The 24,015-nt window shown below is 38.2% G+C and overlaps 1 long non-coding RNA gene across 1 annotated transcript in view; it reads left to right on the forward strand.

The window, feature by feature from the left end:
- Positions 1-24,015, forward strand: part of LOC110201195 (uncharacterized) — a 200,178-nt gene that overhangs the window by 145,409 nt on the left and 30,754 nt on the right. The window contains exon 2 of the long non-coding RNA XR_002322421.2: positions 2,810-2,948. This is a non-coding gene — a long non-coding RNA (uncharacterized LOC110201195). The remainder of the gene's footprint in view (positions 1-2,809; positions 2,949-24,015) is intronic.

Consider the following 24,015-nt stretch of genomic DNA (forward strand, 5'->3'; position numbering starts at 1 on the left):
AGAGAGAGACAGAAGGGATGAGGAAGAGAGAGGGGAAAGGATAAGGTAGGAAGGAATAGGTAGAGGAAGAGAGGGAGGGAAAAGGAGAGTGAGAGGATCATATTTCTCTTTCTGCCCAAGCAATGTTGCCTTCATCTGGAAGCTGTCAGGATAGAGAGGTGGATACATCTGCCTTGAGAGTACTAAATCTACATCAGCTGAATATCTAATCCAAACTAGGAAACACTTGCTTTAGCTCTACAATCTCAATAGGAACTTTCTTCTCTTTCCTCATCATACTGGGCCAATTCTCACTTTGAGGGCTGAAACTTCCCACTCTCCAGTATTCAGTCATGCTCTTTTCAGAAGCCTCATAACAGCAATAGCTCTGGTGACCTTTTTGGGTTTTCGACCACTTCCCTAATGTTGTTTTCTTTTTAAGAATCTATACCTCGTTAGAAAATAGGTAGTGTGCTGATGTTGCTATGCTATGAAAGCTTTCTATTTGTTCTCCCTCCCAATTTCTAGGCATATGTTTATTAAAATTTTCCATATTTCCAAAAGTTTCTACTTTCTACATCAGATATTTATTTGACTACACCACAGGGTCTATTATTTTTGTGTTTTAATGACAACTATAAACCTAATAAGTATATAACTCAACATATCTCTCTCTCTGTCTCATTTTAAATAACCATTAACCATCCTAGTCACTTTCTTCTGGTTGCTTTTCAGCTTGCCAAGGTACTGCCTACAATGTAGCACTAAGAATTGAGTGCAGTACTTCAGATATGATCTGATCAGGAAAGAGTCCAACAGGAATATCATCTCCCTTGTCAATCCAATTCACTTCACTTCATTTCAACAAACATAGTCCTGAGCATTATGCCTTTATTAACCCAGAATAAGGTAGTTAGCTTTTTTGACTGATGTGCAAAACTGTCTACTAATATTGTTCACTGAATTCCCCCCGGAAAATTTTCAGATTAGCTATTTTGCATCTGAGCCTCTTTCAACTTTTATTTGTGAGCTTGATTTCATTTGAACCAAAATTGTACAATTATTTTTTTTATCAGAAATTAAATGTGTACTCAGAGACACATAAAACCAGAAAAGCCACCAAGGGAAAATACTCATACACACAAAACAATAATGAAATTACAGTGTAAACCAAGATGGAAATCTTATAGTCAAATAGCTGATAAATTTGTGGTCAAAATGACTTTCTGGTGTCTCTCTCTATAAAAGTAAGCCTGCCTTGGTGGAACTTACCAGTTGCTAGCTAGTTATTTAAGTAAACTGATTAGTCAATCCTATCAAAATTAGTGAACCAGTTTCTGTGTCAACAAATATATGTATGATGCTTTTTTCTTGTTTCTGAGAGGTAAGCTTTAAAATGTAATTAAAATACTAGGTAGTCCAGAATCAAGAATTCTAATTGTGTACAGGTTTCCCATACTCACTCAAGTTCCCTGGACATCTATGGCAATGATTTCATAGAGCTTTCATATTTATGCCTTTTCTGAAAGGCAAATAATTTACAGTTCACTGAACCAAACAGTTTTACTACTATATATAATGCTGACTTCATCCTCAATGGCCTTTAGGAGGAAGGTTATTTAGTACATCAAGCAAAGAAGGGTGGGGAATAATGCTGATGGTAGAGAGGAAATAAGGAATAACAAAGGGAAGAAATATAATTTCATCAGCCTGTCTATTGTCAGTATTATATTATGTTTTATATCAGTAGTGGTAGTAGAAACATCATTGTTCAGTAGCCATAAAACTTGGTTTTACACCATGATCTTTGAAAGGAATTGGATGATTCATGGCTTGTTAGTGATATAGAGTGAATCTTTGATTTTGTTTCAATAGTCTGATCAATCAATAAATCAACAAGGATTAATTGAGTGATTGTATGTGTCTGTCACTGTACTAGATGTTAGGGATGAAAAGACAGAAATGCAATAGTCCCTGCTCCCAAAAGCTTACAAGATAACTAGGTGAGGCAACATGTACGTATATAGGTTCATACTAAATACTTAGAAGGTGATTGGAAGGGGAAGGACATAACAGATGGAAGGTATAGGAGAAACCTCTTTCATGTAGAAGGTAGTGCTTGAGTAGAATCAAGAAGGAAATTAGGGATTCTGAGAAACAGAAGGGAGGAGATTTTGTTTTATAAGCATAGAGTTCATCTAAATGGAGAAGCTTGCATTAGGAACAATAATAACATCAGTCTGGTTGGACCACAAAGTTTGGGAAGTAGATTCTTATGCAATAAAGCTGGAAAGATAATTGCAGCCAGGTTGTAATGGACTTTAAATGCTAAAAATAGTAATTTATATTAGTTACTTGAGGTCATAGGGAGTCGCTGGAGTTTATTGAGCAGTAGAGTGACATGAGTAGACTTGCACTTTAGAAAAATCAGTTTGTCAGCTATGTGAAGACTGGGTTGTAGAGGGAAGGGCCTTGAAGCAGGGACATCAATCAAGAAGCTACTGCAATAGTCTAGATCAGGCCTGTACGACATATGACCCTCAGGCCACTTGCGGTCTGCCAAAGGATTTTGGTTGGCCTACAAAAAATGTAGAGGATATAAAAGAAAGTAAAGATGTAATGAGTGCTTTGTCCATGCCCTCTTAACCTGCCTTCTACTAGTCACTATTGTGCCCCCACTAGTCACTATTACGTCCGTCATGGAACTTGATGGGTGGGTTGCCACTGCACACTCTCTCCTGTTTGTCATTTGACCTGCAGCAACCAACCATCATCAGTCTCTCTCTAGTGTGAGAAGAGTAAGAGTCATATCTTTTTGCTGTGTTTTCAGTTATTACTGGCATCGAACAGGAGCAAAGTGAGTGCAGCCATGTGTCATGCTACGAGTGGCAACAACACAAGGGTTTCTTCCCCTCTCTCTCTGCGTAGCTCCCCTCCAAGTTACAGGAGTGTCTGGCTCTCTCTCCAAGGTAAGAAACTCAGTTCAGTATTTCTTTGCATGTGAGCAGTTGCTGTGGAGATTTTTTTGGTGCTGACATTAAAGTTTTTGGGGTGACTTTGTAAAATGGATGACAAAAAGAAATGGAAGATCAAATCAGAACACAGAATGTTTAATCTGGAGTGGACAAATAGATACTTGTTTATTTATATGAGAGACAAAATATTGTGCCTTGTTTGCCTAGGAGTAATAGCCATTCTTTTTTGTTGTTGTTTTGTTTTGTTTTAGGCAGTTTGGGTTAAGTGACTTGCCCAGGGTCACAGAGCTAGTAAGTTTCAAGTGTTGGTCTGAGGCTAGATTTGAACTCATGTCCTCCTGACTTCAGGGCTGGTGCTTTATCCACTGCACCACGTAGCTTCCCCCAGTAATAGCCATTCTGAAGGAATACAATCTTCATTGTCATTTCGAATCAAAACATCCTGACTTAAGCAAATTGGACCCCAATGAAATACAAATTAAAGCATCCAAATTGTTGAAAAAATCTCAGTAGGGAACAATAGTTTTTCAAGAAAGTAAACTCAGGAGGTGTGGAGTGGAGCTAACATGGTGGAGTAAAAGCAGTGACTTGCTTGAGCTCTCCCCCAAACCCTTCCAAATACCTGTTAAAAAATGGCTCTCAATAAATTCTAGAGTAGGAGAACCCATCAAAAGACAAAGTGAAACAAATTTCCAGCTTAAGACAGCCTGGATGGTTGATGGGAAAGGTCTACTGTGCTGGGCTGGGTGAGAAGCACAGTTCAGCGTGGGCCACACAGGCAAAGACCAGGTATCAGCAAACCTGGAGTAGGCCTAAGGGGACTGAATCACTAGCAATTGTTGAGATTTCCAGACTTCTCAACCCACAAATGCCAAAAACAACTTAGAAGGTCAGTAGGAAAGGTCTGGTGGACCTTTGAGAGAGGAGCGTGGTGCAGCCCCAGTCCTGGTGCAGCCCTGGGGTGGAGGCTGCTTCCCAAGCTCTTATCCTGAAGACAGTCAGGGATCAAGTGGCTGATTAGAGGGAGATTTCAGGGATCTCTTTGCTAGTGCTGAGGCAGGATTCTCTTGCTTTGCTCATGCTTGAATCTGGGTCTCACAGTCCTGGATGGTGGTTCTGGGGCAAGAAGGAGCATTGGTGTGGTGGAGTTTGTGGTGGTAGTGCAGATAGAATCCTTTTCACAGTTCCAAGGCGGAAAAGAGTGCTTGTGGTCACTGATAGACCAGGGCACAGGCCAGGAAAAGAGTAAACATCTCACCCTTGATTGTACCACCTTGGAAGAAAATTTACAGGTCCCTAGAAGTATCTCTGAAAACATCTACACAAACCCCCCAAAGCTTGGGACAGTATATTCTCCACACTGGAAGTAGACGCCTACCTTAATAAAGAGTTTAAAACTCAAGTAATTGGCTGGGAACAGGAGCAAATAGCACAAAAAAGTCTTACTTTGGTGACAAAGAAGATGAAAACATGCAACCAGAAGAAGACAACAAAGCCAAAGCTCTTACATCCAAAGCCTCCAAGAAAAATAAGAATCAGTCCCAGGCCATGAAAGAGCTCAAAAAGGATTTTGAGAAGCAAGTAAGAGAAGTAGAGGGAAAAACTGGGAAAAGAAATGAGAGTGATGCAAGAAAATCATGAAAAACAAGTCAACAGCTTGCTAAAGAAAACCCTAAAAAATACTGAAGAAAATAACATCTTAAAAAATAGACTAACCCAAATGGCAAAAGAGGTCCAAAAATCCAGTGAGATGAAGAATGCCTTAAAAAGCAAAATTGGCAAAATGGAAAGAAAAAGTCCAAAAGCTCACTGAAGAAAATACTTCTTAAAAACAGAATGGAAAAGCAACAATCATCAAAACTGCTTGGTACTGGCTGAGAAATAGGGAGGTGGATCAGTGGAATAGGTTAAATATGCAAGACACAGTAGTCAATGACTATAGTAATCTATTATTTGATAAACCCAAAGACCCCAGCTTCTGGGATAAGAACCCACTCTTTGAAAAAAAAACTGCTGGGAAAACTGGAAAAGAGTATGGCAGAAACTAGGCATAGATCCAAATCTCACACCATATACCAAAATAAAGTCCAAATGGGTTCATGACTTAGATATAAAGGCTGATACCATAAGTAAACTGGGAGAACAAGGAATAGTTTACCTATCAGATCTATGGAGAACAGAAGAATTCATGACCAAACAGGAGATAGAGAACATTATGAAAAGCAAAATGGATAATTTTGATTACATTAAATTGAAAAGTTTTTGCACAAACAAAGCCAATGCAACTAAGATTAGAAGGAAGGTAGAAAATTGGGAAAGAATTTTTACAACCAGTCTCTCTGATAAAGGCCTCATTTCTAAAATATATAGAGAATTAAGACAAATTTATAAGAACACAAGCCATTCCCCAATTGATAAATGGTCAAAGGATATGAACAGACAGTTCTCAGATGAAGAAATTAAAGCCATCTATAGTCATATGAAAAAATGCTCTAAATCGTTATTGATTAGAGAAATGCAAATCAAAACAACTCTGAGGTACCACACCTATCAGATTGGCCAACATGACAAAACAGGAAAATGATAAATGTTGGAAGATGTGGGAAAATTGGAACACTAATACATTGTTGGTGGAGTTGTGAAATGATCCAACCATTTTGGAGAACAATTTGGAACTATGCCCAAAGGGCTACAAAAATGTGCATACCCTTTGATCCAGCAATAGCACTTCTAGGGCTATATCCCAAAGAGATCAAACAAATGGGGAAAGGACCCACATGTACAAAAATATTCATAGCAGCTCTTTTTGTGGTGGCAAAGAACTGGAAATTGAGAGGATGCCCATCAATTGCGGAATGGCTGAGCAAGTTGTGGTATATGAATGTAATGGAATACTATTGTGCTATAAGAAATGATGAACAGGCTGACTTCAGAAAAACCTGGAAAGACCTATATGGTCTGGTGCTGAGTGAAGTAAGCAGAACCAAGAGGACGTTGTACACAATAACAGCCACATTATGCGATGACTAAGATTGTTAAACTGAACCCTTCTCAGCATTATGAGGATCTAAGATATCTCCAGGGGCCTTGGGATGGAAAGTGCTGTCCACATCCAAAGAAAGAACTATGGAAGTTGAATCGCTATCACGTATTTTTACCTTCTGTTGAGTTTTGTTTCATCTTTCTGATGGTTCCTCCTATTGGTTTTAATTTTTATTTATAACTTCACTAATGTGAAAATATGTTTAATGGGTATATAAATGTAAAGCCTATATCAGATTGTGCACTGTCTTGGGGAGGGTGGGGGGAGGAAAGGGGAGAAAAATTTTCAACTCAAAAGCATATGGAGGTGATTGTTGATAAATCAAAATAAATTAATAAAATAAAAAAAGATGGTCAGATTCTTAAAAAAAATAAAAATAAAAACAAAGTGGAGTAAGTGGAAGCTTAGCTAATGACTTTATGAGAAATCAAGAAACAATAGAAACAAAACCAAGAGAATCAAAAATAGAAGACAATGTGAAATATCTCATTGGAAAAACAACTGACCTGGAAAATAGATCCAAGAGAGATAATTTAAAAATTATTGGACTACCTGAAAGCCACAAAAAAAAAAGAGCCTAGACATGATCTTTCAAGAAATTATCAAGGAAAACTGCCTGGATAATCTAGAACCAAGAATACACAAACCACCTCCTGAAAGAGATCCCCAAAGGAAAACTCCTAGGACTATCATAGCCAAATTCCAGAGTTCGCAGGTCAAGGAGAAAATACTGCAAGCAGTCAGAAAGCAACAATTCACATATTGTGGAAACACAATCAAGATAACACAAGATTTAGCAGCTTCTACATTAAGGGACTAGAGGGCTTGGAATATGATATTACAGGGGTCAAAGGAGCTAAAACTAAAATCAAGAATCACCTACCCAGCAAAACTGAGTATAATCCTTTAAGGGAAAAAATGGATATTTAGTGAGATAGAGGACTTTCAAGCATTCTTGATAAAAAGACCAGTTGAACTGTCTACATTCGTACAATGAAAGATGATATTTGTAACTCATGAGACCTTTCTCAGTATTAGGGTAGTTGGAGGGAATATATATATAGCCAGAGGGGTACAGGGTGAGTTGAATATGAAGGGATGATATCTAAAAAATAAAATTAAGGGGTGAGAGAGATGATTATACTGGGAGAAGGAGAAAGGGAGAGGTAGAATTGGGTAAAATATCTCACATAAAAGAAGGAAGAAGAAGCTTTTACCATGGAGGGGAAAATGGGGGAAGTGAGAGAGAATGAATGAATCATACTGTCATCAGCTTTGGCTTAAGGAGGGACTAAAATACACACTTAATTGGGTATGGAAAGCTATTTTACCCTATAGGAAAATAAGGGGGAAGGGGATAAGAAAGGGGGGTATGATTGAAGGGAGGGCAGATTGGGGAGGGGGGTAATCAGAAGAAAACATTTTTGAGGAGGTACAGGGTCAAAGGAGAGAATAGAATAAATGGGGATGGGATAGGATGAAGGGAAATGCTGTTAGTTTTTCACAACATGGCTATTATGGAAGTGTTTTGCGTGATTACACATGTATAACCTGTATTGAGTTGCTTGCCTTCTCAGTGGGTGGGGAGAGAGGAAGGGAGAAAATTTGGAATTCAGAGTTTTAAAATCAAATGTTAAAAATTGTTTTCACATGCAACTGGGAAATAAGATAAACAGGCAATGGGGGATAGAAATCTATCCTTTCCTGCAGGAAAATAGAAGAGGAAGAGTATAAGAGAAGGGAGGAAGGGTGATAGAAGGGAGGGCAGATCAAGGGGAAGGGGTATTCAGAATTCCTGCTGTCTTGGGGTATGGGGAGGGGAGATATGGGGAGAAAATTTGGAACTCAAAATCTTGTGGAAGTGAATGTTGAAAACTAGAAATAAATAACTTTTAAAAAAGAAAGTAAACTTAAAAAATGAGGCTGCTACTAAGGTTAGTTTTCAGATTTCTAAAGAAATTGTTGCTGCTGGAAGGTCTTTTACTGAAGGTGACTTCATAAAAAAAGTGTTTGCTGATTACAGTTTCTGGATTATGTCTCGATTTAAAAAAAAAAGTGTTTTTGAGAATATGTTTGCCCTATATGACCATGCAGCAAAGCATAGCTGTTAATAAACTGATTGTTGACAAAAAATGTAATAAGTTCCATTGACTAAATGTAAACAATAAGAAAACCTTAAAAATGTATTAAAACTTGTATTGCTTAGCAAAGTAATTTTTAAACTTTAATGTGATTTCATGATGAATAAAAATCTTAAGTAATAAGTAATTAATATTAATTGAAATTTCCCTTTTTAATATGGTTTATTTGTAAAATAGTTTCATCATTAATTAAACTTTTACTTGGAAAGTGAGCTGCTAAAAACCTATCTGTGGCCTAAAGAAGTTTAGCCTATTTTAATTTCAGCCCTACTGACTGCCAAGTTGTGCAGGTCTAGTCTAGATGGTAGGTGATGCAGGAGCTAGGGTGGAGGCTCTGTGAGCTGAGAGAAGGAAATATATTGTGAATGTAGAGATGACAAGATTTGGCAACTTAGTGAATATGAAGGATGAATTTGGGGAGTTGAAGATGACAAGAACATTTGGAACCTGGAGAACTAGAAGGATGGTGCTACTGCGCAGAGGGAAATTCAGAAGAGGGGTATATTAAGATAATGAGTTTAGTTTTAGTCATGTTGTCTATGAGATGTACAGCTTGAAATATCCATTTAGCAGTTGGTGATGATGACTGCAGTTCATCAGGAGCTTTCAGGAGAGAGACTAGATCTGAAAGTCATTAACATAGAGATAATAAACCCATTTGAGCTGATAAGTTCACCAAAAAAAAGTATAGAGAGGAGATGAAGGCCCAGTATAGAACTATAAGGAATGTCCACAGTAGGAAGTGTCTTATAGATGATAACCCAGCAAAGAAGCCTGAGGAAGAGTTAGACAGATAGGAGGAGAGACAAGAGAGAGTAGTGTCATGAAAAATCCTGAGAAGAGAGAGTGTATAGGAAGAGATGGTGGTCAGCAGTATCAAGTGCTGCAGATAATTCAAGAAGAATGAGAATTGAGAAAAGGCCATCAGATTTGACAATTAAGAAATCACTGGTGACACTGGCAAGGGCAGAATCACTGGGGTAATGAAGTCAGAATCCAAATTCTAGAATATTTAGAAGAGAATGAAGGGAGAGAAAGTGGAGATAAGAGAAGTTGACAACTTTTCCAAGAGGATGAAAAAGGGAAGAACGATACAGGACTTTAGCTAGTGAGGATAGCAGTGTCTAGTGAGAGTTGGGGTGACTGGCATGTGTTTGTAGGCAAGAAGGAAGGATCTACTAGATAGTGATTGAATACAATATAAAGGAGAAGGACAATAAAGAGGAAATCTGTTGGAGAAGGCAGCAAAGGATAGGGGTAAGGTTACATATTGAATCAAGGGATAATAGAATGTTTTAGCTAGAAGGGACCCTAGATGGGCAACTTTTAGTAAGATGGACAGTGAACAGTCCTTTTTAGAAGAACCTAGATTTGTTAGAGATGTTAAAATTAGAAGAAACACGAATAATGTACTATTAGCTCATTCTCTCCACTCGGCCCTAGAAGTCAAGGCCTTAGTGAGTCTAGTTCATTTGCTGCTTATACCACTTCATGATGATACTACCTGATACTTCCTGATAGTAAGTGAAGCAGTGAGAAGAGAAAAAAAATTGAGGTCTTTAAAGCAATTCTTCAGAAGCGATACTGGTTATTTCAGTACCTGAGGGATTTGTTTTGCATAGCAAACCCCTCAGTTTTCTCCAACTAGCAACATGCGTTACTTCCTCTTCTCAACCCATTGAGCTTTCTCAGCACTTCTGGGAAGTGTACTTACCACCTGGGTTCCAGTAAGAGTCTCTATCTCACTATAAGAGAGGGAGACAGAATCTCTTGCAAGTCCCCTTTTATTCACTCATGCAATCTCCACTTTTGTTTGTGCCTTTAGTACGTCTTTCATGGAATTCAATAGCCTTCTAATTTGTCTCCCTTCCTCAAGTGACTGACTACTCATTTGAGTCCATCCTCTGCAGGTACTCTGTCCAAAGGGAATGTAAATTTTAATCTGTCAGACTAAGACCTGTTAAAAACCTTACCTTGAAAAGGCCAATGTCCCCTACTATATCCTGGGCCATCTCCACTCATCCTGATCTGTATCTGGCCACTGAATCCAAATGGCTCAGAGGAGAAAGTGAGGTTGGTGACTTTGCACAGCCCTCCCTCACTTAAATCCAATTTGCTTGCATGTCATGGCATCACTTCCCTGATGTCATGGTCCTCTTTGAGAACAAAGGACAAACAGTAACAAGCAGCAATAATCACAAAGAATGCTGCCATAAATATTTTGGTGTATATGATGACTTTCTTCTTTACAATGTTTCTTAGTTTGGCATTCAAAATCATATACGATATGGCTCCACCTGTTACCAGCTTTGTTTCAATATGCTCTTCACAAACTCTGTGTTCAAGTCAAACTAGATGTCCACTGTCCCCTTTTCCCATTCTGTCCTCATATATCTGTAATTATGAAGACACAAAGGGAAATCAAACCAGTGAGAAGAAGAAATTGTAGTTATCTGAAGAGACTGATATGAGTATACAGAGAATTTGTCAGTCAGCTTAGATTTAAAAAATACAAACAGAAGATAGAAACAAAGTTCACTAACAGAGGATGAAGACAAGATCATAGCATCGTCCAGTAAAATGGTGTCAGAAGTGTTAAAGCTCATGAGCTAAGGTTAACAAGGGAAGCTAAGGAAAACAAAAGGGAAGGTGAGGTTTTTAAAGTTATTTTAGGAGAAGATGCAGTGTCAAAGAAGGGATAAGATATCTCTGCTTGTGGGAAAAGAGATGATAACTAATGAGAGAGCATAAACAGCTCCTAAATGCTTATTTTGTTTGTTTTCTCTGCCAAGGAGAATAGCCTTTGCTCTGGAAATAGCAGAACAAAACAGGCTAACAGGGAGTGTGAACCTCAGAGAAGAAATAATAATAAAGTTCAAGTTACCTAGCCCAGATGAACCACACCCTGAATGGCTGAAAGAGCAGACAGATGTAATGACTGAACCATTGTTGGTGATAGTTGAAAGACTGTGGAAAATGAGAGGGGTGACACAAAATAAAGAGGGGTGAATGTTTCAATTTTTAGGAAAAGGGAAAAGAAAACAGTCTGAAAATTATAGACCAGTGAGCTTGAATTTGATTCTTTGGAAAATTTTTAGAATGAGCCATTAAAGTGATAATTGGTATAGCTATAGAAAGGGAAGTGGGAATTACTAAAAAGCTGGAGAGAATGCCAGATATAGGGAAGGGTGGGGAGGGGGAAGAAGAGGGCAGTGGATGGCAGGAACCTCAAGAAGGAAGACAAAGATGAGAAGAAAGAATTGGTAGACCCCCTCACCACTGTGAGACAGTACTGTGAGCAGAGGGAGAAATGCACGAAGGCCCCTGAGCTGCTGGAGTTATATGCCCACCATGTTCTTGCCCACTCCCACATCAAAGAAATCTGTACTAGGTTGCTCTTTGACTTCTTGTATTCGAGAGACTACTGAATGGCTTACACATTCTTCAAAAGTGTGAAATAAATACCTGCACTCCCCTGCTAAGTGCTCCAGATTTTGACCCATTCAGGGGCATCTTATCAGCATAATTTTCTGTCACCCTAGATCTCAAACACTGGGGTACCAAGTGTCCTGTTATTCCATGTGAGGCCTTGTGGCCTTAGGCTTGGGCCTGGAGCCTGTGTGAATCACAGCATCTCTATTGGAATAAAACCCAGTCATCTGTGAAAAAATAGCTTCATAAAGAACAAGTCATGCCAGACTATCCTTATTTACTTTTTTGGGGAAGGTTACTAATCTGTTAGAAGAAGGGGAATGCAGTAGATTTGGTTTTCCTAGTTTTTCACAAAATATTTGTTAGAGTATTCTGTGTACAGAAAATGGAGAGATGTAGACTTGGTGAACACTTAGCATAATATCTGGCACACAGTAGGCACATGATAAATGTTTATTGACTGAATACAATTAGATGAAAGCAGAGCTGTATGAGTGGCTGGGCTGGAGAGCAGTCATTAATTATTTGATGTCTTTGAGGCAAAAGTCACCAGTGGATGTCCCAGGGATCTATGTGCTTGTTTAGTGTGACTTCAGTAAAGGTAGGTGATTTGGTCATCAAATTTGTATGTGATACAAAGCTATGAGAGGTAGCTAATATACTGGATGACTGAACCAGGATTGCAAAAGATCTTGAGAGATTAGAATATTGGACTAATTCTAAAATAAGATGGAAGTTAATAAGAACAGCTATAAGATCTTATACTTGGGCTCAAAAAGTCTACTTCACAATGCAAAATGGAGGTATGGTTAGATAGTAGTTTGTGTGAAAAAGATCTAGGGTTTCAGTGGATTGTAAATAATATGACATCTAAAAAAGTTAGTGCAGTCTTTACCACATGAGGAAAGTGGTAGCATCCAGGAATAAGGACATAATGTTCCTTTATGCTGTATTCATCAGACCCTTTCTGAGCATTATGTTCATTTCCGGTAAACATAGTTTAAAAAGGACATAGTGATAAAGCAGAGAGCATTCAAAGGAGTGCAACTAAGATAGTAAAGGGCTTTGATTCTATTTCATTTGAGGATTAACTGATTGAAACAACCAACATTTGAAAGGCTATCTTGTGGAAGAGGGATTTAGTCTCTTTGTCCCCAGAGCCAAGAGTAATGAATCAAAAATGCAAATGGGCAAATTTAAGTGTGATGTCATCACAATGTTCCTAGTAATGAGAATGTCCATCTCATAGCAGGTCTTTTTAACAGAGGCTGGGTGATCACTTCTCAGGTATGTTATGGTGGTGATTCATTTCAGGTATAGCTTGCAGTAGGTGACTGCTAAGATCTCTTCCAATTTTCAAATTCAATTTCTGATTCTTCATCCTCTGCTTTCTTTCATATTCTTTACCATATCCAGTATGGAATTTTTTCACCCACTCCAAATTCATCTACAGTGGTCCTTTTATTTCCCTAGTTAGAATTCAGATACCTTTACTTCCTTTGATTACCTGCCCCACCCTCACCCCAGCAAGATAGAGGTAATTCCTCTTTCAAATTTGTCACATTGTTTTCTTTGAACTTCTTTGGACTTTTCTTCTGACAAGCATTGTATTTATTTATGTATTTGCTTTGTATATATCCTCTATTAGATTATAAGTTCCATGAAGGTAGGTATTATGTCCTGGGTTCCCCTTTGTATCTTTAGTGCTTTGCACATTGTTCAATATTTCAAAGATTTATAATTTCTTTGGTGTGAGTAGCCATCTGTAACTTAGTAGATAGTCTTCAAGAGCTCCTCTGACCAAACAATTCATCACTCTGTGGTCAGTCTGGTGATAATCCATTCCAAATCTAACTGGGCCTGTCTTAAGATAAAGGAAATACAGACATGAAGAACATTGTTGGTCTTATATTTGAGTTTTCTACCTTGGTAGGATGTTTGAGATTGTGTTCTGCTATATATCCTTAAGGAATCCAAAGTCATCTCCATGCCATGGTGAGATACTGGAGACAGACTATAGGCCCATCTATCATTGTCCATAGGTTTAGAGCTGGAAGAGGTCTTAGAGATAAATGTGTGTAGTTCAAAATTCAATTTATAATGAGCAAGCTGAGAGCCAGAGAAAATAAGTGACTCGCCAAAGGTCAGACAGGCAATAAGCATCAGAGATAAGAGGTGTCTTTTGCATACTAGTACCTTAATAAAAGTTTGTTCAATTTAGTAGAATTCTGGTGTGATATTTAAAAGCTTGAGAGACATAGTTTCTGGGTAACAATCATTTTAATAATAAGGCTAGTAAGTTTGTTAATAAAAAGAGGGGAGTGACACTCTTGAATGTCAAAGACCCTTGTGATGATGGGCTCACAGTTTATATGCTCTTGGAAGAGCAGGTGTTCCTGAGGGTGGCAATCAACTATAGTTAACAATTAATGAGAAAATGAATATTATAATGAGATGTGGGCTCATTCTAATGAGAGTCTTTTCTTTTCTTTTTTTTTTTAGGCAATTGGGGTTAAGTGACTTGCCCAGGGTCACACAGCTAGTAAGTGTCAAGTGTTTGGTCTGAGGCCGGATTTGAACTCAGGTCCTCCTGACTTCAGGGCCGGTGCTCTCCACTGCACCACCTAGCTGCCCCTAATAAGAGTCTTGATGTACATCACTTATGTCACTCAAATCTTGGTCAAAGAGACTTATTCATTTCCATATCACCTGTCTGACAAAAGGGAGAATCAACATTTTCCCAGACCTGTATGAGTAAATGCAATGAACAGGAATCTATCCATTAGCCTAAACTTAGAATTTCTTGTACTGTTTGATTATATCTTAGCCTCAATAGGTCTTTGCCTAAGATTTCCCACACTGGTTAATTTCTAGTTGAGGAAGCAGAAAAAGGGAAAATTCTTGAGCCTGATTCAATAGCTAGTTATTAAATAAAAGAGAGAAATAATAATTTCTCTCACTGGCATGGATGGTACAAGTTAGGTGTTGACAGGTTTTTTCCTGATGTAGAGAACATAGCATTGGTTGGTAGAAGGGAAATCTGGTTTCATTGCCAGCTCTGTCTCTAAACACAGATATTTATAGCATGTCTAGCTATACTACATGTGATTAACTAATGTGTGTGTGTGTGTGTGTGTGTGTGTATGTGTGTGTGTTTGTGTGTGTATAGATAGATATAGATATAATGCACATGTATTTTCAAGAAATAAAGCCTTACTTTGGGAGACAGACTAAAATTGAATCTGTTGCTCTCTTTTTTCAGTCACAAAGAATTGTAGATATAAACCTACTCTTGATATGACCCTGCATTTACTTTTTTTTAGAGATCCTAATGGTAACACAGAACCTTTTTGAGTATTTCCTGAAAATTTTATCTTTAGCAAAGTATTACATAAGTGGACATCTAGATGGTGCAGTGGACAGAACACTGAATTTGAAATTAGGAAGACTCATCTCCATGAGTTCAAATCCAGCCTCAGACACTTACTAGCTGTGTGACCTGGGGCAAATCACTTAACCCTGTTTGCCTCAGTTCCTCATCTGTAAAATGAGCTGGAGAAGGAAATGACAAACCACTCCAATGTCTCTGCCAAGAAAACCCCAAATGGAGTCATGGAGAGTCTGACATGTCTGAAAAATGACTTAACAACAACAATTACATAAGTAGGTACTATGCCATTAAAACAAGTGCTCAAGTCATTCTTTGGGGTTAGTCAGTGTAGTAGATACAAATGAAATTTATACAGGACTTCTACTCTCAAGCTGTATACTCTTGTGGCACTCCCCTTTGGGAATTGTTTTAATCAACCAATCCATTATCAAAACTAACATGAATGGAATAGTCTAAGAACAAGGAAAGATTATACTGTGTGCTACCAATGCTAAGTACAATAGGAGTTTAGAGAATACAAGCATGAACGCGGTCAACTAGTTAGTATATGGCAGAGTAGATATATTCAAGGTCTCTTAAAAATCCTATGCTCCTTCCAATGTGCCAGAGCTGCCTTTCTATAGTTGTGGCAGGGTTTATGAAACTTGTAGGTTTTTTAGTGGTGCCTTAAAACATGGATAAGATTTGAGCTGAAAGAAGGGAGGTCATTTTCAATGAGGAAAACAACAAAAGCAAAGGTACAGAAGTACTACATATCATGATCTTTAGGGTCGATGAATATCAGGAAAGAGAATGATAGAGAAGAAGAAAGTTTCAAAATTTGAATTAGGAAAAGTTAACATTTGGTAACTATCCTCTTATCTTCCTTTTGGTGTTCCTCTTCCTGGCATCCAATGTCATGTTGTCTTAAGGCCTCCACTGTGATACCCCATTCAGGCCTACCCTAACCCCTGGATTTCTCAGTGCTCTATAATTCTGTATCTCCCCTAAAAATGCCTTCTAAGGATTTTTTCAGCTATAAAACCTATGATCCAAGGTCATACAGGTAGTAATTTGGAGAATCCTTCCATCCTCCTTACTACAAACCCAGTCCTTTACCTACTAGACCACATTGTCTTATTTTGTAGCAAAGGACTGATTTAACAGAACTCGCACAACTACTCTGTGTTGCCTTTAAAGCAGTCACCTTGGGAGACAGTATACATTTCAGTGATGGGTGCCCTAGTTTACTAGTTGTTTGTAACTCTTTTAGGGGAATTGTTTTCAGAGTCAGTTTATAAAACACAAAAAGAAACCAGTTTCTTTACTTTGAAGCCATGCTTCGTTTGTGATATCCACAATGGCATTATTCAGATCAACTACTTATTATTCAGCAGACTTAATTCTGAAGGACTTTTGGCTGTTTCACAAAATCAAATGCCCAGATAGTGAAAATTTGCCACCACTGAAAGCTTTCTAAAGAATAACCTCAATTTTAATATTAGTGACCTAGGCAAAGGTCCCTTGCAGATCTAACATTCTATGATGAAAGCAAAAGGTGAAAAAGAAGAATGAGCCACAGGCTCCTAAACTATTGTTCCAGAATAAGAGTTCCCAATGTGTGTTGTGAGCCATGGTAGCATCATTGAAATACATGAAAAGTCTCTTGAGGTGATGATTTTTGAAGAGGACATTAGTTCTTTAGATGAACATTTATTCAAACATTTTAAAGAAACAGTTGAATTCCCTGGACTGTAGAGAAGAGTGATGGTTATGAGCAGAAGACAAAGATGAAATGGAGAGAGACACAGAAGTTTATGGAGGGGCTGGTGAGACAAACCCACCTGGTCCCTAACACCCTTGTTATTCTTTGTGTTTGCTTTGGCCAAGTGAACATTTCTTCCATTTATCAGGTTGAACTAATTCCAGGGGCTTCCCTTCATCTCTTTATTCCTCCCTTTAGATCCCAGTGAGGCAGACTGAAGATGTTTGGAAATATGACTTTCAGATGGACTACATTTGGGGCTGAACAGGGGCTGGAGGAGTAGATTATTTTTTTCTTGATCTTTAATAACGGAGCTAAAAGCAAAGTTTGTTTACTGATTGCAAATTCCATTTTTGGGTGTGGTGAGCTACTGGAGGGCCTTTGGGCTCTGCAGCTTCTGCTTTTGTCTGTAGCACTTCCTCTCCTGGCTTAAGGGTTAGTCCTTTCACAGGTAGTGCTAGTTTTAGATTCAGCTGAGTTTCTGGATTGCAAGGTTTCAATGATGGTGGTGGTGGTGATGATGATGATGATGATGATGATGATGATGATGATGATGATGTGTGTGTGTGTGTGTGTGTGTGAAAGAGGAGAGAGAGAGAGAGAGAGAGAGAGAGAGAGAGAGAGAGAGAGACAGAGAGAGAGGCAGACAGATGCATGTAATGAGGCGTATTGAATAAGGAAAACAAACTGAAACAAAACATTTTTAGACCCTTACTTTGGGATCATTTAAATTAGTTCTTTTCCTGAGATGGAATGAAAAGAAAACATGTGGAGTGTTTAAGAGGAATGATTAAAAGGGAACTGAAGAAAACTTGAAGACATTACTCAAAGGAGAGTAAACAGGAAATAAACTTTATTGATTGATGTAGGGAATAGAAATTATCATTCTATTAAGTCAATAGTTCTAATCCAAGTGCTATCATGGGAGGACAAAGGTGATTAGAGCCTTCCAACCCAATCAATTGGAACAAATCCAACCAGTTAAGTTCTTTTGTTTCTATGTCTACAATATCTCTTATCTAGTTTCTCTTCTCTAATTCTCAAGTAATCAAGTAATCAGTCTGCTTCAGGCCCTCATCTCTTCTGGACTAGATGATTATAATAGCTCATTGGTCTTACCTCCAGCCTCTTTATTCTCCAATTCACCCTTCACAGTGCTTCCCTAATAGTCTTCCCAATGAACTGCTCAGAGTTGCTTTCCCCAGAAACTCCCAGTGCCTCCATGCCTCCTAAAAACATATAAACTCTTAATGCTGTTTTTTTATTTGTTTTGTTTTGGAGGGGACATTCGAAGGCTTTCATAATTTGGCTCCTTACAACACACCAGGCATTATTTCGTGTTTTCAGTCCCATCGCTTATAACACATTACAACTGAATTCTCTTATCTTCTATTCTTTTTCTGCCCTCTCCCATCTCCTTGCCTTTGCTCATGTTCTTCTCCTATGTAAAGTCCCATTTCTTCAGTGTACAACCCAGAAGTCACCTCTCTGAAGCCTTTCCTGACTAGGATAGGTGAAAAAAATCCTTTTTCCGATGACTTAATTTTGTCTGATGCTTTTTTTTAAACTAGGCAATGGGGTTAAATGACTTGCCCAGGGTCACACAGCTAGTAAGTGTTCTATGTCTGAGGCCAGATTTGAACTCAGGTCCTCCTGACTATAGGGCTGGTGCTCTATCCACTGCTCCAGCTAGCTGCCTCATCCAATGCTCTTTTTACATATATCTTATGAACATGGTAAAGTGGAAAGCACTGAAATAAGTTCAAATAAGGGGGAGCACTGAACTAAGTTCAAATCCCAATTTTGTCATTTGCTCCTTTTGGGACCTTGGGGCAAGGTGCTTAATTAACCTCCCTGGGCCTCAGTTTGCTCGGCTCCAAGACATGAGGGGACTGGACCAAATGAGCTCTAGGTCCCTTCTAGTCCTAGATGTTGCCTTCTTTGTATTTATCCTTCCTTAATCAATCAATGATCACTTATTCAGCACCTACTATAATCTAATCACTTGGTACAAAAACAAAACAATGCCTACCCTCAAGTAGTTTTATTCAAAGAGTGCAGGCAACATTTGTATGTCTATATGTGTGTATGAACTTTATTACACATATGCATATATTCCATGTATAAAATACACACGTTTGCATGTATGAATACACACAATGCACAGAGAGCATTTCGGCAACTTTGGCAGGGAAGGCAGTAAGAGCTGTATGGACCAGGAAAGGTCTCATCCGGAAGACAGCACTTGGGATGAGTTTTTTTCCCTTCTTTTTGGTGAGGCAATTGGAGTTAAGTGACTTGCCCAAGGTCGTAGCTTGTAAGTGCCAAGTGTCTGAGGCCTGATTTGAACTGAGGTCCTCCTGACTCCTGGACTGCAGCTCTATCCACTGCATCACTTAGCTGCCCCTCTTGAGATGAGTTTTGAAGGAAACTGAGGAACCCAAGATATGAAGGTGATAAAGAAGTGCCTTCCAGGAATGGGGGACAGCCAGGGTAAAAGCATGGAAATTGAACAAGGAGTAGAATACATGAAGAATAGCAAGGGCAGGGGCAGCTAGATGGCACAGTAGATAGAGCATTGGCCCTGAAGTCAGGAGGACCTGAGTTCAAATCCGGCCTCAGACCAAACACTTGACACTGTGTGAACCTGGGCAAGTCACTTAACCCCAATTGCATAAAAAAAAAAAGGAAAAAAGAAGAATATCAAGGACAAAATGACCGGACCATAGAATATACAGAGGGGAGTAATGCGCCATAAACTTGAAAAGGTAGGATGGGGCCAAATTATGAAGGGATTTACATGTCAAATAGATGAATTTATATTTGCTCCTTGAGGCAATTGTGGGCCACTGGAATTTTATTGCTTAAGGGTGTGACATGTCATAGCTACCCTTTAGGAAAATCTCTTTAGTGACTACATGGAGGATGGATTATGTGGGAGAGAAGCTTGAGACAAGGAGATAAACTAGGAGGCTGATGTAGCAATGCAGGTGAAAGGTGATAAAGGCCTAAGCTAGGGTTATAGTTATATGAGTGGAGAGCAGAGGCATGGGAAAAATCTGATAATAGAAGTAATAGAATTGGCAACTAAGTGAATACACACGGTGAGTGAGAATGAAGAGCTTAGGATGAAACTGAACATGGGTTACCAGAAAGATGATGGTGCTTTAAAAACAGGGAAATCTGTGAGAGGGGTGGGTTTAGAGGGGAAGATGAGTTTTGCTTTAGGCATATGCAGTTCGACATACCTATGGAATATCCAGCTTGAAATGTCTAATGGGCAGTTTGTTATGCAGGAGTAGTACTCAGGTAAGAGAATAGGACTGAATATAAAGAAGAAAGGTCCTAAACTTAAAGGTCATGGGGAAGGAGTTTTTTGAGCAACTTGAGGAAAAAGATTTGGAATGAATGAATGAATGAATGAGAAGATCATTTATTAAGAGTTCCCCTTGTGCCAGGCATTGTGCTAAACAATGGGGATATACAGACAAGAAGTTCCTACCCTTAAAGCTTATAACTTTATTTTTTTATTTAATATTTTATTTTCCTCCAGTTAAATGTAAAACAATTTTTAACATTTGTTTTTAAAACTTTATGTTTAAAGTTCTGTCCCTTTCTCCCTCCCCATCCCTCCTCATTGAGAAGGCAAGCAATTCGATGTAGGTTATACATGTGTAGTCATGCAAAACCATATTAGTCATGTTGTGAAAGAAAATGCAGACCAAAAAAAAAACCTCAAGAAAAATAAGAAGAGTAGGTATAGTGATACAGGAAAGTAATGAAGGGGGAAAGGAATTGGACCTCATAAGGAGAAGAGCAAGTTTAAGAGGAGAAGGCACAGGGAGATGGAGAATGAAAATATTATGATCAGAAAGTAATTTCAGAATTCTTAACCATGGAGGCAAACAATTGTGGATTATAGCAAGACTAATGGTATGACCATCCCTGTGTAAAAATGAGGTAGAGGAATATATCATGGGAGCTGAGTATATTGAGGAACTGGTTTAGAGTGTTTGAGGCAACATCAACATGTGTATTGAAGTCTTCTGGTATAGTTGCAGGAGTTAGAGTGAAGAAACTAAGAGGCAGTTACTGAATTCTTTGAGAAAGGAGGGAAAGTGACCTTCCCCTATTTAGATCATAAACTCCTTGAGAATAGGGCCTGTATTATATTGATCTTTATAATCCCAGCATCTACTATAGTGCTTTGCATGCTTTAGCTTTATATGTGATAATCAATTTAATTTAACTGAGCTCTCCAGTAATGGTGCTTTGCATGAAAAGTTTTTTATATTTGTAAATGGATAGAGATGAACAAATCTTAATCATGGTTTGGGATACCTAGAGTCGGCTTTTGTTGTGTATTCATAAAGTAATGGCTGACTCTTTCTGAAGTATGAAGACTGAAATTTTGAATGAAAAAAAATCTAAGTAGTGATACAAAGCCACTTTGGTGGAGTAGAAAGGACAAGAACTTACACAGAAAATGAGAAGACCGAGTTGAGGTTTAGATAACATACACATCTAGTGTTAGGTTCATAAACCTATTTCCTTAGCACTAATGGTAAACGACAGCATTACATTCTGAAACTTGCAATGAGGTTTGCCCCTTCCCCCTAATATCAAAGATGTGACTCAGATTCAAACACCTCACATTTATTCATACAGTTTCTTTTCAGTTTTCACATAACCCGTCACTTGTGTGAAATGTTCTATAATTATTATGTTATTGTTAAGGTTTTTTTGGTCTACAACAATAAGAAACTTAATGGAAATCCTAACCATCCACATGCTTTGACTGTAGGGTTTCTTAATTTCTTCTTAGTCAGACTCTCATAGTGTAATCTGGTGCATTCTTGGAGTCAGAGACTCAGGTTCCATTTCTCCTTTGTCACCTACTGTGTCCCTTAAACTCCTAGCATCCTAGAAAGCTCTCCAAGACTACAAGTTATAGATGAGTGGCTAAATTTGCCTTAGAGAAGGGAGTTTCATTGTCACCAAATATTTCCTCAGTTATAAAATCATCTGAACTAAAAAAAGAAAAGCTTGACTCCAAAGTCCCTCAAGCTGCTCAGTAAACACCACATTGTACTTTATTTGATGAAATAAAAAATAAATCTTCTGAAGACTTGGATTCTGCCCCTAGCTCTCCTACTGGCATGCTACATGACTTTGTATAAATCACATATCTCTAGGTCTCAGTTTATTCATTAGTAAAATGAAAAGGATTGAGTATATCTTAAAAATTGCATTTTGGTTAAAGACATATCCTGCCTAAACCAAAATATTTATAGTAAAAGTTGTTGTAGTATTAAAGAGATGGGAGGGAAAGTTGGGGATTCCCATCAGTTGAGAAATAATGCTTACACACTAGTGGATCCATGAATGTAAATAGGATATTTCTGTGATGTTTGAAAAAAAAGTAAATAAGCTGAATAAAGAAAAGTGAGGGAAATTTTAGATGAACTAAGTTAAAATGAAATAAATAATACAAGGAGATCAATATACAGAATAACTATAATAGCAATGAAAATGAAATGAGCAATAACCATAAAATAATAGAAATTAAATTCCATGAAATTATAACGATCAAGCTTGGGGCCAAAGAATACGTATAATAATTGACTCTCTTCTTTCTTTTCAGGGTGGAGGATTATGGATGTGGAACACTCAACATGTCATATTTGACATGGTTGATGGTTTGGTTAGTTTTGCTGAATTTCCCCCCCCCACACACACACACTTCTCTCTCTTTCTCACTCTCTCTTTTTTCCCCTCCTTTACCTTCCTTCCTTCCTTCTTTGCTTGTTTCTTTCTTTCTGTGTCTTCCTTGTTCTAACAGATGGCTCTCTGGAAATGGGAAAGAGAAGAAATATATTGGGGAATGTATATATTGTAAAAACAAAAGCTATCAAAAACATTTTTATCAAAAGGAATTGTACCTAGAAAGCTCTTGGAGCACCTTACAAGCAGTTCTATACAATATGAATTAATAATGGTACTCTGTAGACTCTGGATTAAACCATATAGTTTAAAGTTGGATAACTCTCTAAGGCTGACTATTTCAGAGGATAGTTGGGTACTCTGCTAATGGAAAAGCTAGTACTTTGTAGTAGGAGTTAAAAAAAAACACCCTCTTAGAAATGAGGAACAATTCCAATTTTCCCTTTTCTCGGCCTTCTCTTCCTGAAAACCCTGCCTAGCTGGCTCTGTGGAATAATATTAGTGACATTTATGTAGCATTTTAAGATTCACAAGGTGAAACATATATTATCTTATTTGATCCTCACAACAACCATTGGAGATAGGTATTTCCATTATCCCCATATTACAGATGAGAAATCTGTCTAATATTGATACCAGTCTTTCATCGGTTTATTATTTTCAAAGCACTTAAAGCATCTGTGCCTATAGGGCATAGGTTACTGGATACAACCAGAGGTAATGTGTTGCGATGAAAAGAGCCCTAGTGTTGGAGTCGCATGACTGGGGTTTAAATTCCCATTCTGCCACATGTATAACTTATGTAACTTTTGAAGAAGCAAGCCTCTTCAGTTTCCTCATCTAGAAAATGAAATGGTTGAATAAGATTTCTAAGGTCCCTTTGAGCTTGACATTTATAAAATGATCATATGCATTAGCCTGTGTCTTAAAACTCAAAACAGCTGTTTGTTCCTTTGGTACAAAGTTTTTAGAGATAAATGTCAGGAGTATTTTATCATACCTGAGAGATAACAACATAGCAATGGAATCATGCAACATTAAGGGGAATGGGGGTAAACACTGTGAAAAGTAGTAGTATGCAGAAGAAGAGCCATTGAAGAAAGATATGCCTCCATATGAAAGGTAGTTGGTTAGAGAGTTGGCCTTAGAATCAGCAAGACCTGAATTCAAATCCTACTGGTATCTGTGCAACCCTGGACAACTCATGTCACCTCTCAGTACCCCAAGCAACTCTCTAAGACGAAAAGCTGAAGAACAAGTACAGATCTGCACTATTTGAGGATTTCCTCACTGGAAATTCACTATATTAATGAAATCTTAGCACCGGTAAAATAATGTTTTCATAAATTTGCATCCAGAAATGCTATCTGTTACTATTCTGCTGCCCATGGGGGGGCAGGGGAGGTGAATTAGATTGGAGAGGATCAAAGTAAGCAAGTTAATAATAGACTCATAAACTCTATATTTAAAACTCACAGGACCTTAGAGGTCATTTTCTCCAACTCCATCTTATAGCTTGAGAAATGAGGTGCAGAGAGGTTAAGAAATTTGCCCAAGGTCACAATATCCTCAATAGGACTGGGCAT

Source organism: Phascolarctos cinereus, unplaced genomic scaffold, assembly GCF_003287225.1.
Source record: "Phascolarctos cinereus isolate Bilbo 61053 unplaced genomic scaffold, phaCin_HiC Scaffold_4;HRSCAF=312, whole genome shotgun sequence".
NCBI lineage: Eukaryota > Metazoa > Chordata > Mammalia > Diprotodontia > Phascolarctidae > Phascolarctos > Phascolarctos cinereus.